Below are 24,135 nucleotides of genomic sequence, written 5' to 3'. Positions count from 1 at the left end.
ACAATAAAAACTTTAAGCGGAAATAAAAGACAAAATTTATTTAATTTATCAGCTGTCGTCTATGTTCCTCTGCTTGGGATATTCTCCCTAGGTGCTAATTTTCCCTGCAACAGCTAACACCAGACCACACTGTATAACAGGAAAAAATGTTAAGCTGTTTAAGATGGTTCAGTTGTACTATAAATATGCACAAAGCCCATACTTGGGTAACTGAAGTATTTGTGCCAGGACCTTTCTGAATCGCTTGTTTCCAGCTAACTGAAACATCCGTGCTGTTTCTGTGTGCGGGAGCAGCACTTGTACCTTTGTGACTTGCTCTGCAAAAGGGCTTCTGGTGCTGGGAAGAAAAATTAAAATAACGGGGGGCTGCAGGAACATCTGCTAGGACGTGGAGCCCTCACAGGAGACGCAGAGTTCAGGGCACCAAGCATAAACTGAGCACTGATATGTATTTTTTTCCTGGATTATCTGACAACTTATTTTTTTTTTTTTGTTAGGTCCTTATTCCATGAGGAACAAATTTACATAATCTATAAGGATTCAGAGTGATCTCTATAGATCTGAAACCCTGAGCATGCTATCCGGGATGATTGACTTAGTGCTCCTCAAAAATGCTGTTCATTTGTTTCTCACTTGCCCTCTAGATTTCGCTCCTGCTGTGCTAGCAGACGCACACCATGTATGCAGACATCTGTATTTGTTCCACTGACGGGAACTTGGTTGTGAACATCTCATGGCTGTCTGCATTAGTTTGGACAGCTGGGTAGGCACGTCCTTAGGGAAATCACCAAGGCACTTTCACAACTTTTCTTCCTTCATTTGTTTTATACCTCATTGTTTGTTCCTTTGCTTTTATCTGTATCAATGTTACTGTGTTTCCTGCCAGCATGCAAACTCAATGCCTTGTATTCTGCATTTTGTTGGCTTCATATTTAAGTGAACATTAGATACTTTCCATTCACATTCAACGTAGTTTGCCTACATTTCCTGAGCCAGGTGATCTGTTAGCAGTAGCTCTGTGCCAGTCATAGATTCCTTTAACTGAAATATTTCATTTTTATACCTTTTGTGAGAGCTGGTCAGTCCACGGGAACCAACAGGTCAGTCCTTTTTCTGTAGCTGCTCTGAGTGGAGAACGGCAACGTGTCCTTGGGTCAGGGGAGGGAACCCAGCACATTTCCCAACAGCTGGAGGAGCAGGCTTGAGAAAAAGGCAGGCAAGCCACTAACGAGCTCATAACAGAAAGGAAGAAGATCAGAGCGAAGCAGCTTGAAATGAAGGGCCAGGTGGGCACCAGAAGGAAGTGCTGCACACTTTCTTGCTTTGGCCATGAGGGAAGGCAACTTCAGAGCAAACACTTGCATGTGTGCAAGGAATGTATCAGCTAGTGAGATCATGATGATTTGTTCCAGAAAGTAGCCAAACCGTGTTGTGCAAACTTCTAATTCCTGGTAAAGTAAGCAACACAGCAGGGGTGCTGGCTCAGTCATGTCTCTGGCACTTCATGGTCTACAGTGAGCTTAATGTTTTCTAAAGGGTTGGGAGCTGTGGAGGAAACTATTCCCTTCTCAACTGCTCTTCACACATCTGAAAACCTCTGCAAAGCACTTTGAGGACTGTTTCTCTGCTCCCCAGAGCAAGCAGCCCTCACCCTTCAGGCTTTCCTAATAAGCTGTCTTCCCAAGGCCTGTCTTCCCGAAGCCCCTCATTGTCCTTGTTCCTGTTTTTGAGACTTTTTCCATCCTGTCCACATCCTCCTGGACTTATGGTGCCTGCAGCTGAGCCACGTGCTTCCCACCACTGAGCCAAATGCCAGTGGTACACCATGTGTTTTACAGATGGTACTTCTGTTTATTTTTCCCAGAATGGTTTTCCATTTTTTCCCAGCAGCGTGATATTGTTAACTCATATCTACAAGTTAATATATTAGTAGTGAAATGGTGGGTTTGGGGTGTTTTTTACTTTTTGGTGGTGATGTGTTTGTTTTAACTTAAGACAGCTGGGAATCACTGGCAGATTCAGCTTATTCAATGTATAGGTTTTCTCAATGCTAAGGTTGAAAAAACACATTCACAAAAGTACCTGCCAACACCACGAATGTCATTAGAACTGTACTGGGCTATCAGAAGGGTTGCTCTGCTCCTTCTTTTAATCGGTATCAGGAAAGAGGTTTGTGCTTGACTTCAGGTTTGTCCATCATCACTGTATAAATTAAATTACCATTGGTTTTATCGGGTCTGAAGATAGGCTTCTGAAAGTGGAGGTCAGATCTGGTCTTTTGCTTCCCAGCTAGTTTCAAGGAAGCAAAAGGTTGCAGGCCCTTTGCTGTCTGTGTCACAACAGTCTGAACTCCTCAGTTATCAGTGTGTCAAAGTATTTTTTCCTCATGTCAACAAATCCACATTGATTGAAGGCTCAGTTTTCTATACTCTCCATGATTTCCCCTATAGGTCTACACTGAAGCCATTATATAGTCAGAAATATCTGAGAGAGTAGATGTCCTGCAAAGCTGTAATTTGTGTCCAGGCTGACACACTTCAAAAACATGAGCAGGGAAAAAATAATAATAAAATGTATATTTTTTTTCTTTTTAATAGTTTGGAAACAGATGACTAGTTAACCTCTTGAGATTCAACATATGTTAGTGTGAAGCGGTGAGCTTGCATGCTTGCTGCCCACTTCATGACTACAAGCTGAAAATATTTTGACATCACTAGTCAAAGTTTGATAAAGCTAATTATTGTTGGAGAAGCACCCAAGATGCTTGCCATGTTGGCTGTCTTTCAGTGCATCCCACTGAATATTGCAGTGCTCTCCAGTCAGATGTTTCCAGAGACCATTTCATGAATGCATATAACAACCTGGCAAAGTTTCCTGCCACTGAAAATGCACAGTCTGCATAAATCCCAGGGTACTTATTCCTGTCTCTGTAATTTTCTTCGTAGGAAACCATTCAATATACAGAGTATATCTTCTGCACGCATTCAAATGGTAAAAAGAAAGAAAACAACACAAAAATCTTCCAATAGCTCATTTTCAGCTCATATTTTATGTTTCAAATAAGTTTCTGGATATCGCAACAGCTGTAGACTGTGCAAGCAAAGCAGAAGTCTCTCGATTTAGTCTGTGGCATGATTTTGCTCATTCTTCCACTGCTTCCTGAACTCAGCATGTCCCAGTGTTGTTTGACAGAGATACCAAGTCAGCTGGCTGCTTTTCCCGTCAGCACTGCTCTCTACTGTGCCTCTCCCTGCAGACAGCAACTTCTGTGATAAGGACAAGTTTTTGACTCTTAGCATTCATCAAAAAGCACCGTTTTTTTAACAAATATGTTCAGCTAGGATCTCCGATGCATGTCCAATTTGTCTCCTGCACAACACTCTTCTTAGTTTGCTTTTTTAATGCAGTGGGATTGGAAATAATCAGACTTTAACAACACCATGTGGCTGAGCACACAGTATAGAAACCAGAACGTTTAAGAAGTACACCATTATCTGTGTTACACAGATGGAGTAGCCCATCAGTGAGTTTTTTATCACAGACATAGTGGTGGTGGAATGAAATCAGGGTCACTACTCTTGCTCCCTGTCCTTCCTTCTAGACAGCAGTTGGGACAACAGCATTAATGGTTCAAAGCTTCTGTGTTCATTTGTTGTTTTGTTTGTTTGTTTTCTTGCTTTTGTAGCTTGACCTCCTCTCTGCTCATCAGCCTACTTGATGCTCATGTACACCTAGTGGAACTATAGACTTGCTTTCATCCCAAGCCTCTGCATTTTGGCCAACTCTACAAGGGGAGCAGAGTTCTCAGCCAGGCTGAGGTGAATGTTAGGCAGAAATGAAGAACGTGAGAGCGTGATCTCTCACCAGCAACAAGAAGAGTCTGCAGACAGCTCAGCAGCCCTCAGACCTGGAGATCAGATGGGGACTGATGGGGACTGAATACAGTGAATGTTCCCAGTTCACATGGAATTATGTTAGAATGGGTATTTCTAACTTAAGGGGGCAAAAGCCCCTCCCAGTAAAGAATTTTGGTTGTTTTAGTTCTTAGGACATTTAATGATGTACTGGCACATAATAACTGCGCTATAAATACAGTCTGAAAAAATATGAGCTTAGTTTGGAAGCTGCTCTTCAGCTAAATTATGGGGTTTTGATCCTGACCTAAACTGATCCCACATGTTCCTGGATTCTCCCAATGTTTGAGTGCATAGTAAATCAACCATAGCTTTTGCTTTTTATTGCAAAGAATGAACAGAAGAGATTGTGAGTTATGAGACTTTGGCATCTGTTTATCACATGGTTTAGGATTGTTTGATATCTTTTTAGCTTTAAGATGTAAATGAAGTTTAAAACAGGTACACAGGATCAAAATGTAGATGTCTGCACATATCTGCCAGGGGTCAAACTATTTAACTGGCATCAGTTTACAGAAAGTAGTCTGAGGTTCCCCCAAACCTTTGTGTTTCAAAAGTGTCTCTACAGAGGCAACTGCTGGTGTACTGATCTTACAAGTAGTAATGGGTTCTGCTCACAAATATTTTGCATTATTGCCTATGTGAAGAAACAGTACCATAGTAGTGAACAATAAAGAAGAAAAATATATCAAGCAACTTCTTCACTAGTAATTCCCAAAGTTTAAAAGCAAAAACTGTTGTACCCCTAGATTATGCTGCTTCTGCTTAGAAAAAATGTACATGTCCAGTATGTCTTCTTTCCTCCTCTTCTAAGGCCACCTCATCCCTCTTTTTTGATCCGTCTTGTTAGACCAGTTTTAGTGGTCTTATTATAAGCAAGTGTCTGTTCTGCAGCATGGATCTTATCCTTCCCACCTCAGCTCGAAAGCCCTTTGCATTTCTGTTCATGGACATGTTTTTGTCCCCTGATCCCTGCCCTCCAGGCCTTTTTATTCTTGAGATGTTTTGCTCTTTTTGTCTTTGCAGTCTGTACCTGGTAGCTTCTTCCTATTCATTGGCTTTTTTTTGCAAGTTTCTTTTTTTTTTTCTCTTCCTTGAGAGTTGGTATTTTTACTCTTTAACTGTAGTATTAATGTATGGCTAAGCTGTATTCTTGGACTCAGCTTTCCCAGTGCACTGGCTTTCCCCTTTGAAACCATTAATCATGCAGCAGGACTTTTTTTTTTTTTTTTTTTTTGAGTCTGCTGCCCACACAAGCCTGTTGCCATGTGGGCTGTAGAGTCAGCTTGTCTGAAGTCTCATATAGTAATTACCAGGTAATAAAATTTAACTGCCCGATAAAACCACATGGAAGAACCATGCTATTGCTGGCTTGTCCTACCCAGCTGTCCTCTTCCTGCCTGCCGGATCTTCTGGGCAGGGGAAGGACTAACCAAGGTCCATTTTGGCCCTCTTCTGTGTGTTTCTGTGATAAGGATTCTGGTGAATCAAGGCTCAGAGGACTTCTGTAACAGACTGTGAGCTGTAAGCAGTGAATCTGAACTAAATAATTCCTACTTTTCATCAGAATTCCTACTTTTCCATCAGGAAAAAAAAAAAAAGGTAAATAAGGCACTCCAAAGTTATCCTCAGACACTAAGCTGCTTTCTAGGTGCCTGGGAAAATGTTTCACCTACCAATGCTGCAAAGCTGATCTACTGCAGCCTTAAATTACTTGGTGTGGTGTGAAGGTGTCTAGCATGGACTAAACAGCAGCTCCACTAAATTGGCTATGACTCAAGCTGGCAGAACTAGCATTACGTCTCCGGTCCAGTAAGGGTATATAATAGCTTTATGGAGAAATGAAAAATGTCAGCTTTCTGCCAACTTGCTAACAGAATATATATCCCCATTGTAACTCATAATTTATATTACTGTAGTGCTGGTATCTTCCTTTATCACCTGCGTGTTCTGTCTCATTTTTTTTTACTTCTCAATAGGATAACAGTCCTGGTATTTTATGTTGTTGTTGCTTGTCTCTGTTTGTTTTGTTTTTCCATTTTCCTTTTTTATAACTCAGTAACTAATATTCCTGTCTTCTCCTGAGCTCCTTGGGGGTGAAAGTATATCTGCCTAGAGTTTCTGGGAGATTTGTGAATGCATTTAAAACTGGTCCAGAAGACTATTAAAATGGTGGGTGGGTAATTTGGGAGAGAAGGTTGCTGAGTTGTACAGTCAGGCAAACAGAAAGGATCTTAAGATATCATTAAATCCATACTCCTGCCCCAAAGCAAGATACTTACACTAATATTCCTAAAAGATGCTTTTCTAAAGATTCCTTCAATGATGACAACACTTCAGCTTCATTAGACAACTGTTTGCCCTTAATGTTAAAAATGTTATGTTAATATTGAATCTAAGTATTTCAGATTGTCATTTATGTAATTTCTGCTCTTACTCCCTGGTGGACATGGAGAACATAAACATGTCCTTTTCTTTGAAGCATCATTTTAGGTTTTTGAAGACTTATCTGCTCTTACTAGTCCAATCTTCTTCAGGCTGAAAAGCTCCAACACAGTAGGTCTTTCCACAGACTTTGTGTTGTCTATCAATTTTGTTTCTCTCTTCTGTCTTTTTTCCCCATTAATCCACATCTTTGCAGTACAGTATACAAAACTGGACACACTAATGTAACTGAGGGCTTCCACTGAGGCTGGTGAGATGAGTGGGGAGATGACTTCCCTTGCCTTGCAAGTTATATTCCCATTTATACAGCTGAGTGTTGTATCTGGAACTTTTTGCAATGTGATATCATTCATGCCTGTCCTGTCTGTGCTATGTCCACTATAACCTATGTATCAACTTCTAAGGAATTGCTCTGAAGTAGTCTGGCCTGTATTGGCACAGTTTAATATCCTGAAGTACACAATAGCCTTGTAAGGGTGCCATCAGATGATGTGTCCTTATTCTTTGAGATCACATCTCCATTTGATCTGCTCTTTGTGCTAATCCTGTGGTCCCCCACGTGTCCTCCCAGATTCATGTTGACTCCAAATACTCTCTATTCCATCATGTGGGACATTAATAAATATATTTAATAGTCCTGAATCTAGGATAGATTCTAAAAAGCCATCCCTTGAAGCACTCTACCATTTTCACTCTGAAGCACCATCTTTCCTTCTTTCTACCTGTTTTCTACTGCCTCAGAGTTTGTCTTGTTCCTTGAAGGAAAACAACTTGTTTGGTATACAGTGCAAAAAGAGTTCCATTTCCTTCCTACTTCTTGCAGTGGTTTTCTGGGAATGGAGAAGGAGGGAAGGAAAAACGTGCAAGTTGCTTTCAGAATGAAGTATATATTTTCAATCCTTTTTGTCAGATTGATCATTATAGTGCCTGCAGACACTTCAGGGTCTCCACTTGGAAGCAGGATCAGAGCTAAGCATTCAGAGCACTGGAGTCAAAACCCTGAGCCTCCTACAATGGCTGCACATGGCTGTTCTGCTTTTAGTTAAAAACCAATGAGCTGTTACACCGAAATCTAGGCAAGGGAGCTATGAAGGGAAAACGCATGCGAATGCCTTGATTAATAGCATCCCTAAATGACAATGGCTGTTTTATAGGCTTTATAAGATTGTGGTGTTTCTCATATATAAAAAAGGACAAGATGTGGTTGTAATTAATGGAGAAGCTCTTTGTTGAAGCTGTTGACTCTAGCAAAGAACCCAAGGGTTTCTCAGGCTCTTCAGTTGTAAAACTAACTAAATACATCTAGGGCTGCCTTGTGTCACTCCATGGCATCTTTCAAAGCTGTAATTAGCAGATACCTAATGAGTTGCTGTTACAGTATGTGCATCAGATGACTCAAATATTTACTTTAGGCCTCTGCTTCTCTTTCTCTATGCAAGTGAGAATTATTTAGTTTTAACATTTAGAGAGAGAGTTTTCTTCAGTCACCTCACTTCAAAACTTCATTGCTTTCCAATATCCTGGCTGTCAGACTGAGTCCTCTTTAGTACCTTCAGCAGAAAGGTGCATATAAAACATTTAGTGGTGAGAGTCCTTGCTTCATGAAGCTTTCTCTGATTTGTAGGAAGTTTGCCTAAAGGCAATATTTTCACTACTATAGGTAGTAAATTTGAATTTAATGTAGTACCTGGCATAAAGCCTACTGATGGGCTTAGGAAGAGATTTTAAGATTCTCCTCTGCACCTTCTTTTCAATTGTCTCCATCTTCATGAGTCTTCAGTAAAGCTGCAGTGTTCATTGTGCTCCAGAAAACCTGCTTGTTATCCTTATTTGAGTGTTACAGCAAATCAGATGTCTGATGCATAAAACATAGCCGGCCTGCTGATGGTTATGAAGGAGCAAATGACAGAATAACATTGTTACCCTCCTTGCATTTTTTAGCATGACTGCAGCTGCCCAATTGCTTCATGGTGGACCTTGTGAGCATAAGACATCTCGCTAAAGGTGAGTGGAAACAAATCAAGACAGGTTATGCTTTTAGCTCTAAAAGAATTTCATGAACGGGGCAGTGGAAGAATAATTAGGAGACTGGATCCCTGACACTTACCTCGTATAACAGACTCTTCTGACAGACCGTGAAGTGCGATGCCAGTAATGAAGCAGCTGTGATTTAGCCTTGTGATTCCAGTGTACAGCACCTGGTTTTCTGTACTGACTTTGCTTTCTCACTCCCAAAATTTGTATTCACTTACCTGCCTGTGATATCTGAAGCACTGGGCAGACAAATATTTTTATCATCATATAGTTGCTATGGCAGATCTTTTCAAAATGACCAACTGCAGCAGTCAGTATTAAATTGCCTACATTTCTTAAATGCTTGAAGGTGTAACCCATGTGGTAGCACAGCTAATTGCTCCTTAACCTTGGAGAAATATGGTATAATGGGAGTGTGAAAAGACTAAGAAATTAGGCTGCATCTGTCTGTTGTGGCCTAGATTGAGTGATGCCAGATGATAGTAGCCCTTTATCTTTGCCAGGATGGGGTGGTTCTAGTTGAGGAACTTTCATTGATGCTGTGATGTCCTGTGGGGCAGTGGTGATGGAGCCGGAACATGATTAGTGGAAGAAGGGCTGCAGACACCCCTTCCCTTCCCTGACCCGTGCTTGGGTGCAGGGAAAGGAAGGGGGGCCTGCAGCCCTTCTTCTACTAATGTCTTTTGGAATGAAGATTGCTAACACTTCCCAATGACCAGCAAGGAGCTGCTTCCAGGAGAAGAGTATATGTGTCAGGAATCCTTCATACTCCAAAGCCTTCCTATTATTGTCCATCCACATTATTCTAAAGACGTTCCTTTTGTACTCTTTGTTAAGCACACTTGAAAACCTTAAATATTAGTTTTGACAAGAATTTCACATTTACTGTGTTTGGGCTGACCTTGGTTCAGAAATTTGCTAGTCACTCCCTGTCCTTAGCCATTTCCACTGTAAAAAGTAAATATTCAGATAAGAATCAAATATAGAACTAAATTAAAGATAAATATCTTTCACTTAGATATTTTTTTCCACACAGCTGGTTATTTCTGAAGACTGTTCAAAGACATTTTTAAAGAAATAACTGAATGACTTCAGGTTTGAGAACAAAGGTACATCTAGATACATATATGCAACTAGCGTATTGCAAGCATCTTCTGTTGCACGTACCTGAAACAGATTTCTTCCTGGCATCACTGGTCTTCTAGACATAAATCTCAGGGGGCTTGAACTGAATGTTCAACAGGTTTTGAATGAAGAAAAAAAAATAGTGGGGGGGAGGTTAGCATGTGTTGTAAGAGTATCTGTTTTATAACAGTCATGGTTGTCACAATAAACATGATTAATTTGTTCTTCATTGCCAGCCACTCTCTTAATTCTTTAGATGGTGGCAAAGATGAATAGGGAGCAAGTTTCATACTTCTGAAAAGCTGTGAATTTATATGGTGCCAGTCTCATAGTTACAGGCAGTTGAATGAATCACACATGAGTTGCAATCTGACCAGTAGTTCTTTTCTTAACTATGATTTTTTAATGTGCCAGTCTTATTTTTCCCTCAGCACAGTCCCATTTCTTTCATTGACAAAAGGAAGAATAGGAATATTTCTTTTCTTTAGCAAATTTGCTTTAGTCTGTGGGCACTGAGTAATTCATGCAAATTATGCAATTTATAGAAGAGAGACATTAGTTTTGCTCCAAGGTCCCCAAAATACACATTAGTGTTAATGTCTTTGAGTCTGCCCTGTCACTACCGTCCAAGATCCTATGAATCATTTTCACTTTTATCTTCAAACTTATCTTGATTTTTGACAAAATTACAGAGAAACATTGCCAATGGGCTCTGTAAGACATGCCTAAAATAAACCAAAACATAAAGTATTATTGGTTAGCCTCCACAGATCGTCTCTTCTTTAAACTGCTGCTCTCACTTCTGGCTGCTTTGGTCAGTATTGATTTGGTCTTGTCAAATTGCTCTTGTTTATTTTTTGCAGTCATCTATCTTGCCCTTCAGATGTTGTTTATCTGGAGTGACATTTGCTTACACATTAATTAGCAAAGTGACTTAGATGTATATATTTTTGTAGGTCTGGTTATTTTTAGAGGGGTCTGGATGTTGCCAGATTAAGTTGCATTCCTACCTCTGCTCTTTGGATATCTGTCAGGTAACAACTGTAAATTTGGGGCTGTAACTTACCAGTGATCATGAAATTTGTTTGCAGATTTACACAGATGTTCAAAATGGACAAGCAAAGAGGTGAACCACAATGTCTACCCCTAATATCTGTGGTTGAGGTTTGACATGTGAGGATTTGGCAGATCAACCTCAAAGTTTGGAAAAGCTGTATTCCCTTCTTCAGTGAACAAGACCTGATGCTGCTTAATGTAAGTAAGGTTTTAATACAGTATCTGGAATGTGTATAGATGCTTGTTTAAATTAAATGTAAAGTGTTAAATACACATCTTCTGCGGCATTTCAGATCTCATTTGGATGAAATCAAAATTGGCATTTGTAACCCAAACTGAGATATAACTCACAGAAAGTGAGAAGGGTATTAAAGAAAAAGACACACGATTTGATTGTACTTAGCAAGTAAACAAACAAACTATACATATGGTTAAGGGACACTACAAATTTTCCTGGTGGCAATGCCAGAACCAAACATTGGGGCTCCAACCCGCACTCCCAGTTCTGGACCTTTTATCACTCATATACTAGAAGTAGCCTTTGTAGTATTGGAAGATGATGATGATTTGCCATATCACCTAAAGTGCTGGAGATGTGCTTTTTTGTTTGTTTATTGGCTTTTGGTTTTGGTTTAACGTTACACAAAGCTTTATAAACAACTAATGTGACTGATAGCAATGCAAATTTCCCTGAATCATGAAGTAGCTAAATAATTTCTGTTAGTAGAGAGAGACTATCTTGTCTGTCAGTCAAGCAGATCTTATTGTCCTATTGGTTGTATTCAGATGATTTTAATGGACTGAATTAGAGGAAAATGCCTCATAGCACAGACCTTCTTGCTTTAAAGATGTTTGTAATTTTACTACAATATCTTTACCCAAATTATCTATTTAGTATGTTTAAAATTAACGAGAAAATCCATGGCTTAAACAGGTAATGAGAGTCACTTAATTACTTCAAGCTATAAGGAAAGTAATTTCCAATAGAATAACTTAGGCTATCATCCTGTGCTCTACAGCTGAGGGACTGAACTGCACAGCGCTGCCCGCAGCTGGGAACACAGCAGTATAAACTGCTTTCACATCCCTACTCCACCAGAGCTCATGCCTTACAAAGGAAATGGGTATGGTCAGGGAAAGGCTGGAAATAGGGAGCTGAGAGATGCATGGCATGAGCAGGCACTTTCCATTAAAGTGAAGTCCTCTTGGTGAAGTCCTTGGGCAAAAATTATTGTAATATCCCATCCTTTTCTTCCAAGGAGATGATTCATGTCTGAGATCTTTCAACTTTTCCTGAAAGGGAAAGACAGAAACTCCTGCTGTTGTAGAATAATTGAATTCAATGTTTTTCCTCCCTTCAGGCCAAGGTTTTTAACTGAAAGAGAAAACTGGCAGATATTCTTAGCTTTCGGAATGTATCTCTGTCAGTTTTCTGTCTTGTGATTCCAAACAAATCAAAACAACAAAGCCGGTCTCTGAGTTCCAAGATGGGACACAGAAGAATGACACAATTGTGTTTGCAGAATGGATGAGTTAACCTCTATGTCTTTCAACTTGCTTGCAATGGCTGATGTCAAACATACGTATACAAGAAAATATGAAATTCCTTTATAATTTACAAAATTGCTGCTGAGCTTTTAGTGCAATGTGGTCAAAGCCTGTTTTACTTCTAATGCTGGGAGGCTGGCCATTTGTGCTGAATGAGAGGAGTGGGCTGCTTGTAATCTCGCATGCCAGCCCTTTATCAATCTTGGAGATGGGTCAGCAACTCCGACCAAATTTGAGATGGGCTTTAATCACCTTAATTGCCTATGGACGTCTCTGAGCACTGGGAGCTGGATGGAACGAAAAGATTCGTGTTATTGCCAGCACTGACAGAAGCACTGTCAGAAATCATCCTTTACGTCGAGGGTTTGACAGGAGCTGTTGGGCCAGACCGCATCTCCAGCTCCAGACCAATGCTGCAGGTATCCACCACCAGGACTATTGCAGGAAGAGCAGATGGTCAGGGTTATTGCTCTGGAAGGAGATTTAGGAAACAAAGGGCAAAAATAGAAAGGAAATCAAGCTTTGCTAATTTTGCTGTTTGTGGAATTAACTTTTACTATTGAAATTAGAGAACAGCCCCACAAGTCTCTTTCTGGTTTTTCTCCAGAGCACTGTCAGGGTGAGATTCTTCTCACTGATCTAGTTTTCAAATTAGCTATCAGTTTGGCCTGTGCACATTCTTAGTTCCTTTTTTTTTTTTCCCTGACATAATGTTACTATTGCAGAAGATTTTTAACATTACTACTTCAGAAGATTTTTGAATTATAAATATGACAGGAGATTCTAGGGTTTTCTTTCATTTTAAAGACATTTATTGAATGTATATATATAATGTCAGTAGAGCAAGGGCATGACCAGTACTTGTATATTGTCTACTGGGATCAAAACATAACAAGGCTGGTATTTTACTCTCTTTATGTATGTTTTACTACCATTGTAAATTGTTGTCAGTTGACTTTGAAGGTGGTCAGAGGTTAAAATACCAAGTAACTGTTTTGTGAACAATATTCCAATATTCTGCAGCTGGAGAAGATAACACAACAGCTTAATTTCATAATTTATGGCATATCTCTGCAGAGGGGACATCATTTTAGAAAAATACACCCTCAATGAATGGATGTTACTGAGAAATCCATGAATGTCAAGCCAGGTCGCAGCCATTAAACTCCAACATTCACATGCAGTCAGATAGGTGTGGGGTCTGATCATCTCTTTTGAAATCTATGTGTTGCTTTTAATTATTTTTCAATAACAGTTGAATTTGGCCCTTGAATTATAGGTGGAGGCTATTTACTCTGTTTTGGTGGTCTAGAGCGAAGTGTTATGTGCTGATGTGAAAATAAGATAGCATAAGACACGGCAGCTTTGGCTGATGAGAGAATTTCAGCTTTCAGCCTGGCTGGTTAAGTTAGCTATTTGTTCAGGGGCATGATGGAATAATAAATAATAATAATAATAAAAAAAAAGGTTATGCATTACAACAGTGAACAATTGGCTGCAGCTCTAATCAAGAGACAAAGAAAATCATGCCTAATGACTAAACCAGACAGCAGGTTGCACATTTGGACTTCATGATGCATTCCAGTCAGTAACATGAAAGACAGGAAATACCTTACACGTGTTGCCTTTGGGGAACAAGAGAAGATATTGGAGGTCAAGCATGGCTCTACAACATTTGCTGATAAATCTTTTCAATAGTGTTTTTTTTTTTTTCTTTTATATTCCTGAGCAGTGTGGTATTGCCTGCAAAGCAGTGGGAAGATCAAACAGCCTTTCAGCCAGCTGCTCAACATTGGTCACTGCCTTTAGAGAACGATGAACCCATCAGCGCGGCTGAGTGCTGCTGTAGATCATCCAGCACATGCAGAGGTAAACTGAGAGCCGGGAGTGACCTTGAGCACTGTACCAACAGCATTTGGCCACGACCAGTAATAATGTCAATCTGTTATCTCCCAGTGCAATCCAACTAGCTACTGGAGTCAAGGTTGCAGACTGGAGACCCCAGAGCTGTTTTTAACTGCTTGCATCTGAAAGTTCATCTAAATTCAGTCTCGTGAAATTGCTGCAACATTAGAAACCATCATTGTAATTAGGCTTCACAGAGCCCTTCATCTGTATTCCTTCACTCTCTTTTGTAAATACAAGATAGCTGACTTAAGAGAGTGTCATTCCCTCTGGTGCCAAAATTTGGGTAAATCACTAGAAAAACAGTATTCTTGGTGTGGTAACAAACACAGTAAAAAGTTATTTTCCCCTTTTTAAATCCTGACAAGCTGTAGAAAGCAGCAACTTTACAGCCTCTCTCAAAACACATTATAATATAGCACATTATTTTATGCTGTTCCTAATGTTTTGGCTGTTATTGCTAACTACAATGGCACGTTAACATAGGCTACTTCACAGGTTACTGAGGAGTAGAATCCTTGTTCCAAACAGAATCACAGAATCATCTAGGTTGGAAGAGACCTCCAAGATCACCTAGTCCAACCTCTGACCTAACACTACCAAGTCCTCCACTAAACCTCCACTAAGCTCTAAATCTAAACGTCTTTTAAAGACCTCCAGGGATGGAGATTCAACCACTTCCCTGGGCAACCCATTCCAATGCCTAACAACCCTTTCAGTAAAGAAGTTCTTCCTCATATCCAACCTAAACCTCCCCTTGCACAACTTTAGCCCATTCCCCCTCGTCCTGTCACCAGGCACGTGGGAGAATAGCCAACCCCCACCTCGCTACAGCCTCCTTTAAGGTACATGTAGAGAGCAATAAGGTCACCCCTGAGCCTCCTCTTCTCCAGGCTGAACAACCCCAGCTCCCTCAGACGCTCCTCATGAGACTTGTTCTCCAGGCCCCTCACCAGCTTCGTCGCCCTTCTCTGGACTCGCTCGAGCACCTCGACGTCCTTCTTGTAGCGAGGGGCCCAAAACTGAACACAGTACTCGAGGTGCGGCCTCACCAGAGCCGAGTACAGGGGGACAATCACTTCCCTAGTCCTACTGGCCCCACTGTTTCTTATGCAAGCCAGGATGCTGTTGGCCTTCTTGGCCACCTGAGCACACTGCTGGCTCATATTCAGCTGCCTATCAACCAGTACTCCCAGGTCCTTCTCTGCCAGGCAGCTTTCCAACCACTCATCTCCCAGCCTGTAGCACTGCTTGGGGTTGTTGTGACCCAGGTGCAGGACCCGGCACTTGGCCTTGTTGAACCTCATACAGTTGGCCTCAGCCCATCGCTCCAGCCTATCCAGATCCTCCTGCAGAGCTTTCCTACCCTCGAGCAGACCGACACACGCACCTAACTTGGTGTCGTCTGCAAGCTTACTGAGGGTGCACTCGATCCCCTCATCCAGGTCACCGATAAAGATATTAAAGAGAACTGGCCACAGTACTGAGCCCTGGGGGACTCCACTAGTGACCGGCCTCCAACTGGATTTAACTCCATTCACCACAACTCTTTGGGCCCGGCTACCTAGCCAGTTTCTAACCCAATGAAGCGTACACTAGTCCAAGCCACGAGCAGCCAGTTTCCCAAGGAGAATGCTGTGGGAAATGGTGTGAAAAGCCTTACTGAGGTCAAGGTAGACCACATCCACCGCCTGTCCCTCATCCACCAAGCGCGTCTCTTTGTCATAGAAGGAGAATAAAAGACAGAGTAAAAGTGAAGGAATTAGTTCCATGTCATTGGTGGGTTTCTCTTGCTCAGCTGTTATGTTTATTTAGTGTGGTGATAATGATAATGATTTTCTATAAGACCATAGTAAAAAAAATAGTCATTCTATTTCAGTAAATATAGGGTGTTTAGACCTTTATGTTACAAAAGGTAAAGAGAAGGATATAGAGATGTGGGGGGTGAATCTCACAGTAGAGTATTTCTTCAGTAATTGTATGTAAATTGACAGTAAATTTCTTCAGCATTGCATGGTCTACAAGTGTGCCTAGATATAAGCACATAGTTGAACGCCTTGGGCCGGGACCAAGGTATGGTTGGACTTGATGATCTTATGAGTCTTTTCCAACTTGAATGATTGTATGATACTATTTGTAAATGGAAATGATGTAATTCTGTCCGTGGTGCTGCCGAGAGTCCCCGTGCCACTGCTCAACCACAGTCTGCAGGGTAGTATCAAACCTTGACTTGTTGTCTGCTGCGGCACAGCTTTTGGGGTCCATTTGGATCTGTTAACTGTTAGGTGAATGGTTACAATTGGCTTCAAGTGAGAAATTTAGGGATTTCAGCTCCTTGGTGGATAATTTTCTTTCAATTCATATGTGAGATATTTTGATCTGTTCTGTAAAGAAATCTTGTGAAATTTCTGACTCTAAACCATGCTAAGAATGCAGGTATGCATGTGAAAAATAGTAACCACAATATACTTGAAATGGTTCTTTCAAAATGTGTTCCAGAAAAGGAGAGAAAGGGCAGAAAGAGGGCACATTTTTTTCTTGATTTCTTTAGCAGCTAAAGAAAACTGTTTGTTTATTTTAAAACATGTAAGCCTTTTTCCTGAGTGCTTTTTGAATGCTATAATAATCTATGCAGTTTAGAAATACCGGAGCCAAAGACAGGACTTTAACTAGGGTTTCAGTAAACTGGGGCTGCAGACCTACCTAAGCAGCCGGTTCTGTGCTGAATTTCAGCTCAATCCTGTTTCATCTGAGGACAATAGAAAAACTCAGAATAAATTCAATATTATATGTTCAGGGAAGAAATCTGTGGTTTGGAGGGCAATTAAAAATCTACTGGAAGCATAGAGAATCAGCAAAAATACTTTCAGAAGTCTGTCTTTCCTCTGCATAATGAATAGTCAGAGCATCTTGTCGCCCAACAAGGTACAAATTAGGTTATTATTTTCCCAGCTGCAAGTTATTCACGTGGGGAATGACGTACCAACAAAGCTGGTTGTGCATATACGTATTTCAAGACTTTCAAAAGCTAGTGACAAGGTAATTGTTTGATAGATGCAATATGCTATGGGATTGGTATCCAAATAACACCAACATCAATATTTGGTCATATTGTCAGTGTATAAGCAATCTGTCTTCAAATTGTGTCTGAAAGCAACAAAACCAAATTTTCTCAGAAAAAAGTTGCATTGCATGTGCAGTGGAGAAAAATCTCCACTGGTGATAACACATTGTGGTCAAGTTTCTCAGAATTGGTGGGTAACTTATGCCAGACAAATATGAACCAAGTATATTGTGTGAAAACCAAGCAAGTGCTTGGTTGGTAAAGTATAATCATACTCAGACATGCTTATTGTTTGAAGAAACTCAGGGAACAAGTCTCAAAATTCCACTTAGTGAGTTCAAACTGGCGCTACTCTGAGTGGCACTGAGCATTTATTGGGTTACTGAGCAGGACTGGTTGTTTTAATCTGAGCCTTACAGAAAGCAAATTACAAAAAAATCAGTCAATACTGTTGACAAAGTCCATTACTTCTGCACTTCAGTCTGCTTGCATTTTGCTCCACAATTATGTTGCCATAAATATTTTCCATGGAAAGTATGGAGTGAACAACCCTTTTATTTTTCAATGTTGATGATTTTTTGTGAGATGAACTGCATAGCATTTCCAAAGCATAACGGCACCAGGGAGGAGGAAACTTGCTTCAGTTTAGCATATTTCAGTCTTTTAGAAAGTTCCTTTTCTAAGTTGTGTTTTTATGCATTTGGACCATCTCTGAATGCAGCTAAAGGGTGGTTTTGATGTATGAGGTAGTTAATATGATTGAGGAGAGAAAATGGTCAATACTTGATTTTAAAACATTTAAGGTGACTTTGACCATAGCAGTCTATTTCTTGTTAAGCCAATAAATTAGAAGTGATAGTCTACTTTGTATTAAGACAAAATATAAGTAGGCCTAAATGTCTGTAAAATGCCCATTCACATTTACTATGCATGTCATTGAAAGATAGCTGTGACGTTTTCTCTTGCATTTTTCTCAATCAGCCAGCATTTCTATTTAAACGGGCATTTTCAGTCCTCTAGAAATGTGTATGAAAACATTCCCTCAGCTAAGAACTGATAAGCAGGGTCACATTTTACGAGCCTTTTGAAAATATAAAATATTGCATAGCATATACCTTTAACACACTCGTGTATATGTAGCAGATCCTTTTCATATCATTTTTTGAAGAGCAATATGGTTGCATGAAAAAAGACACAAGGCCAACAAGCAGTCCCCAGCAGTTCACCCAGGTCTGGCAGCGGTGTGGCAATGCCAATGGAGTGCTTGGCATGAGCTATCCCATTTCTCAGCTGTGACACCACATTTGCAGTCTACTTGTTGGCTGGTTGTTCTTCTGGGGGAGATTGTTACTGTTTTTTAATTGTGCTATAACTCTGTGATTAAACAAAGCAGTAAACGGACTGTGTGGTGATAAAAGCAACATATATACCTGAAGACTTTAAATTAATGGTGGGGATGTTGCTGTAGAAAACTTACTAAAGGTTGTGACCCTTTTTTGGACACACATTAAATTTTTATGAAATTCTTCCCAGTCCCTGTGGATCCTTCACAAACACCAAGAGCAGTTCCTCTTGCAGGCTGGGCTTCTTCACTGCTTATGCTAAATCATTAATAAATGATTTTAAGTAATGTTGGCTCTGATAGAGATTGCAAGCCTGTTCTTCAACATTATAAAATTGATATTTGCATCTAATTTGGGTTTTGGTCTCCTATTCCATTTATGATGCAGAACAGTATTTCCCTCCCCTTCTGTGTCATGCTTTGTCATGAGCCTTCTGGGAACTGAAGTGAGCGTTATCAAATCCTTCAAGCAGTTCCCAGGCTTAAGAAATGCAAGACCATTACACAACAAACCACGAAAATTCACAGCTTTTGTTTGTAGATATCCAAGAGTGGAAAAAGCAAAATAATTTGATTAGTCTGTTCATAATATGTATGCTGTAGGATCTGTAGATGCATATAACTTTGTAAGACTCGCTATTAACAAGTATTTCCAGAGGAAATGGGTTCCTTTCTTTCAGGAAGTCTCCCTAAATGTGAAGTTCTGTTTATGGCTTAAAAGATTATTTTGGCATCCTTCCACTCAGTCGTTAGCATCTTGAATCCCACACTGTAATTAGCTACACATGCATACTGGAGTACTGGTGTAGCAGTCTGTCATATCTAGCCACCTTTAAGCTCATTGTTTCCTGTTTGTCACCATGTTCCTCTATTTGTTAATTATTGTTTTGCTGAACACCTACAACTAACAATACGGAAGTGCAAATATTTAGAAAGATGAGAGAGATACTCATCTTGGGAAGAGTATTATGGATTTTTCAATACTATTGCATTCCATAATATCACTTTGACCTTCAGAGAAGTTTCACAAGGGAGGATGCTCTAGCTCTGCCTAACCTACCATTGCTATATACATGTTACGTTGTTAAAGGTAAAATCACTTATGGATAGGTCCTGAAGGAGGATGAGGTGCCTGGAGAAACCCAGAACAGTGCCAGTGCCCCAGCTGGGGTCCAGATGCTCCTGCACAAGCGGTGCACTGACCTTCTGTGTTCGCTTCTCTCTGGCTGCCATCACTGCAGGTCCCCCAGGTGGGCAGGGTGGCACCGCAGCACTGGACACCAGCTGCCGCCTGTCACCCCCGGGGGATCTGGGTGGGCTGGAGGTCAGGAAGCAGCTCATGTCTCCTGAAGACCATCTGATGGAAACACACTCTGTCTTTAACATATGGAACAGTGAAATGAGGAAAAAATCTGCATTTCTGCTGTAGCTTTCTATTAATTCTCTGAGCTGTATTTGGTGGCCTTGGTAAGCATGAGGAAGGTTGGTGCTGCTGACGAAGGTAACCAAAGCCAGTACCTCCTGTGCACAGGTTTCCAGCTGGTGTATGTTCCTCTGTCACAGCACAGTCCCTAGGCTGTTCTTGTTCAAGCCAGGTGATGTTATCAGCTGCTGATCAGGCTCTTGCAGGAAGCTCCACTTTCGTGAACCTGAACGTTTATTCTCCAGAAAATGATCATCAGATCCTTGTGTTATTATAGTTCTGAATGGGAGCTGCAAATGCTGGTTTAAGACCACATTGCTCATCTTTAAAAGAATGGTGTACTTCCTCAGGGACCAATGTACGGTTTTTATCTGAATTTATTACCTGTTATTTTGTTTCACATGTCAAGTATGATAATGAGGTCCAATCAGGAACAACCAAGACTGGCTATTTCTTGAAGAGCAAAAACTTGCTAAGCCTTTGAAGCATAAGGCTTTACGCATTTAAAATGAGAAGTATCAATGAAAAACTAACTTCTGAATGCTCAAAGGCAAGATCTGGGATAGGTGAGGAGACTGTGATGGCGTTTCAGCTGGGAGTTTCACAGCTCATGTTTGCACTCACAAATGTGTATCTGTCCATTCTGCTCTTTGCAGAGCCCTTGGTCTGGATAAAAAGGTTGTGGGGTGTGCAGGAGGGTCTTTGTCAGCAGCTAAAGTCTGTCTCAGAAGCCAAGCTGCCCATGGGGAAGAGGACATCTCATCTAGATATTTGGATGGGATCTGTATTTGCACTCACAAATAGCAGTACTCTGCATCCATATCCCAGTTGAGCCTCATCTGGGACATGACCAGAATACAGGAAGAGCAGGCTTATTAAATTCATGTTGGCACCTTGTCATTTGAAGACTTTTTGTGGACCTGAAGTACAGCAGCTGTTTACAAGGCACCCTTATTTTTTCTCATCTATTTCGTTAATAGGCAAAAATACTTTAGAAACAGAAATCCTCTGATCAGGCATTCATAATGAAGAATTACTGCCTGTCCTATACTGTTCCCTTCAGACTGTTGCTGTCATTTAATAACTCAAGGATGTGATTTGTAGCATCCTTCTTGGGAAAGTGTCCTACCGTCTAACATCCCTTTTTGGAAGGCTGTTTCCAATATGTAGCTGTAAGCTTCCTTCATTCAAAATTGTGTTGCTTTCAAGCTGTTCTTCCAATGTACACACACATTTCAGTTACGGCAATTAATCATTTTCTTTCCTGGGAAACTTACATGGGTCTAGTCATAGCTTTTTCTCGTAAGCTGGAAGTTTTAACTAAGTAATGCCTTGGGATCCAAAACCAGTTCGTGGCACTGAAGCTGTTTCCTCAGAATAAACTTCATCACAGCTAGGTTTCATTGTGCTCCAGATTTTCCTTGATATTTTTCAGTTGTAGGTGCATGCAAAGTATTAAATATTGGCCTTTGTTAGTGCCACCACTGCTACTCCATACTGGAAGACCACTTGGATGCTCCTGGGGTTAAAGAAGCCTAAACTTATCCTGACACCCTTGTCTTCTTCTAGGGTCCCATGTGCTTTCCTCTCTCTAGAAAACAGTTCAATGTTATTGGTCTCTCCTTCCATTATTACCCCATTTTTCTACTTTTAACATGTTTTTGTTGGCTGGTGATGTTATTTTTCTTCTCCATCAGCCCTGCAGCCTTGGTACTGTTGGGGCAGGACCCTCTTCCTGTCCAGCATCATGTCTAGCAGCTGACAAACCACAGTATGAGCCCTCTGCTTACACTTCCAAAAATTAATTTGTTGTTTTCCAACTCCTGAAAGCGTCTTTGACCTGCTTGTGTTACTGTAAATATCCTCTTTGCCTGTCACAACTATTTTGGTGATAAAACAACTGTTCACATGGTGTCAAAGAATGGGCAGGAACTTGAGAGAAAAATGATCAAGACCAATGTTTTTCCTGCTTTCTTGACTCTAGGCAGTGCTCACTGAAAATACAGATCTACTGAAAAACAATGCTATCTAAAAAGAGAGCAGTTTTCCTTACTCTCAGACAAACTTTTAAAAACAATCTCTCAAGAAAAAGTTTCAAAGTTCTCAAAAAAAAAAAAGGGGGGGAATGTATCTAAAGATGAATGGGAAGACACATGTTTTTAGTAACAGATACTTTATTTTTAGGTAGTATAATTTTTATGGAAGTCATAATGTTTTATAAGTTTTAATGAATGTCCTTCTCAGAATAACTTGAGAGTTACTATCAGTGCATTATCTGGGAAAAGGTCACCAGATCTGTTCTGAAAAGAGAGGCATTTGCAAATGGGAGGTTACACAGGTTGGGGAAGGGAATTTAAAGTAAAGCACTACGTGCACATCGCAGTCTGCACTGAGGGAAGTGCACACGTGGTATAGCAAGACCAGATGCATGAATCCTGAAGTCTTTTGGATTTTATTGGTGTCCAAACACAAGCGAACCTTTATGCCATGGCAGAATTTATGTTCTGTAGCAGGAATACAACTCCCTTTCTTGAGACAAATAAGATACAACCTGCTCACTATTCTAATATCTTTAAGTTGCTAAACTTCAGATTCACAGCCGAACTTCAGAGAAACTGTCCTTGCAACCACTCCATACCCATGTCCTGGCTGCTGGCTGGCACCCAGCCCTTAGGTGTGCCTCCAGCGAGCCTTGGCTCAAAATGCAGTGCACCAGTCACCCTGAGGTGCACGCTGAATTTAATTCAAGCCACAGCCAGGGACACAAGCCATGTTGTAATTATGGGCTCAAAGCCCATTACATTCATGGATCAAGCTTGCAGTATGATCCTGTGAAAAGACACCAGATCTGTTTCAGCAGAAACTGGGAAGCAATGATTTTTACCAATTTTTCCGGTTAACTTTAAACTGTTGACATGGTGCTAAATTCAGTATGCTGAAGGTGTTTCCATGTGTCACTTCTAATAGGATACAGGTGTCAGACAATTTGAGATTATTTCAAACCTAATTTTCCTAGAGTGAAGATACAAACAGTTACACCAGAAGCAGATGTTGGGTCTTTCTCACCCCTCTGAAATGTGGTTTGGCATCCATCCAGTCTGAGTCTATGGGGAAAAAGAGAAAATTATATTTAATTTTAGCTTGCTTGGTTTCCTCCTTTCAAAATCTACATGAATGTGCAATAAAATAGCCCATCCCTTTTCCCTCTGCTTACACAGGGACTAAGTATCTTGTTGCAAACAGATGGAGTGCAGTCAGGTTGGGACGTGAACATTTTTCCATCTCCCCACTATCACTATGTGGGCCAAAATTTTGTAAAAAAAAATGCTATCTTTTCCTTTTTCCACCATTCTCCCTGCCTCTTTCAGTTATTTTTCTAGTGCATTTGTCGGAAGTAACAGCCAGGAAACAAAGGCTACAAGGACTGCACGTAAACCACCATTTTGGGGTCCTGCCTCTGGTCCATCCCCATTGACCTACCTTGGGGTGGTCTCTAGGATTGCATCAGGGCTCGAGAGAGCAGCCCTGAGAGCATCTTCTTCCCTCTGATTTCAGCCTGCTAAGATCTCCTTTAGCTTTTCTTACTTTTTGAAGCAATGTTTCTTTTCCACTTTATTCATGTAGTTTTATGTGAAATCTCAGCTATGCATCATGGGTACAAAAACTAGAGATCACTTGCTGGCACCGTGCTGTCCTGAGAATGATACATGCTTTCCATCAGAACTCATGTAGGTGACAGAAGAATTGAGCTCATAACATTGGGATTTACACTTTGTAGAAAAGAACATCCTATTCTGAGCATCACCATTCAGATTTTGGTTTCTGATGCTCAAATATGTATTTCTTCACCTGTTTCTAGTGAAGGAATCTTATGACTACAAATCCCACTTAGGGTACAACCTTACTTAAAGTCAAATTATCATCAAATGCTACAATTAAAAATAGTTCTGCTTAAGTCCAAATAATTGCACATTAATATATACATATATATTAAGGATTTAAGAAAATGTATTGTGGAGATATGGAGATAATGTGGAGATAATTTTTTTTCTTTTCTTTTCTTTTTTCAATCAATATTTGTTGACCATGAAAAGACTTCTGAAGAGTTGCTCTCATAACCAAACAACACAACCTTCAATATTTAAGAGCCATAAATTTATACTGGGAAGCAAAGGGGTGGGATGTTTTTGTCATCCATCTCCACGTGCCCGAGGAAGAAATGCATGAAGTCCTTCTACACAAAACAGGGACTCCACAGAGTGGTAAGCACATAAGGGAA

The 24,135-nt window shown here is 40.5% G+C and overlaps 1 long non-coding RNA gene across 1 annotated transcript; it reads left to right on the top strand.

Moving 5' to 3' along the window:
- Positions 1-7,966: 7,966 nt before the first annotated feature.
- On the top strand, positions 7,967-24,111 carry LOC125184059 (uncharacterized). The gene is made up of 4 exons (XR_007167322.2): positions 7,967-8,363; positions 10,610-10,772; positions 13,855-13,991; positions 23,951-24,111. It is a non-coding gene; the product is annotated as an uncharacterized lncRNA (long non-coding RNA).
- The last annotated feature ends 24 nt before the right edge of the window (positions 24,112-24,135 follow it).

The sequence above is a fragment of the Anser cygnoides genome, chromosome 4, assembly GCF_040182565.1.
Source record: "Anser cygnoides isolate HZ-2024a breed goose chromosome 4, Taihu_goose_T2T_genome, whole genome shotgun sequence".
Taxonomy (NCBI): Eukaryota; Metazoa; Chordata; class Aves; order Anseriformes; family Anatidae; genus Anser; species Anser cygnoides.
The sequence above is the reverse complement of the archived record's forward strand: the minus strand, read 5'-3'. Positions and strand labels throughout refer to the sequence as shown.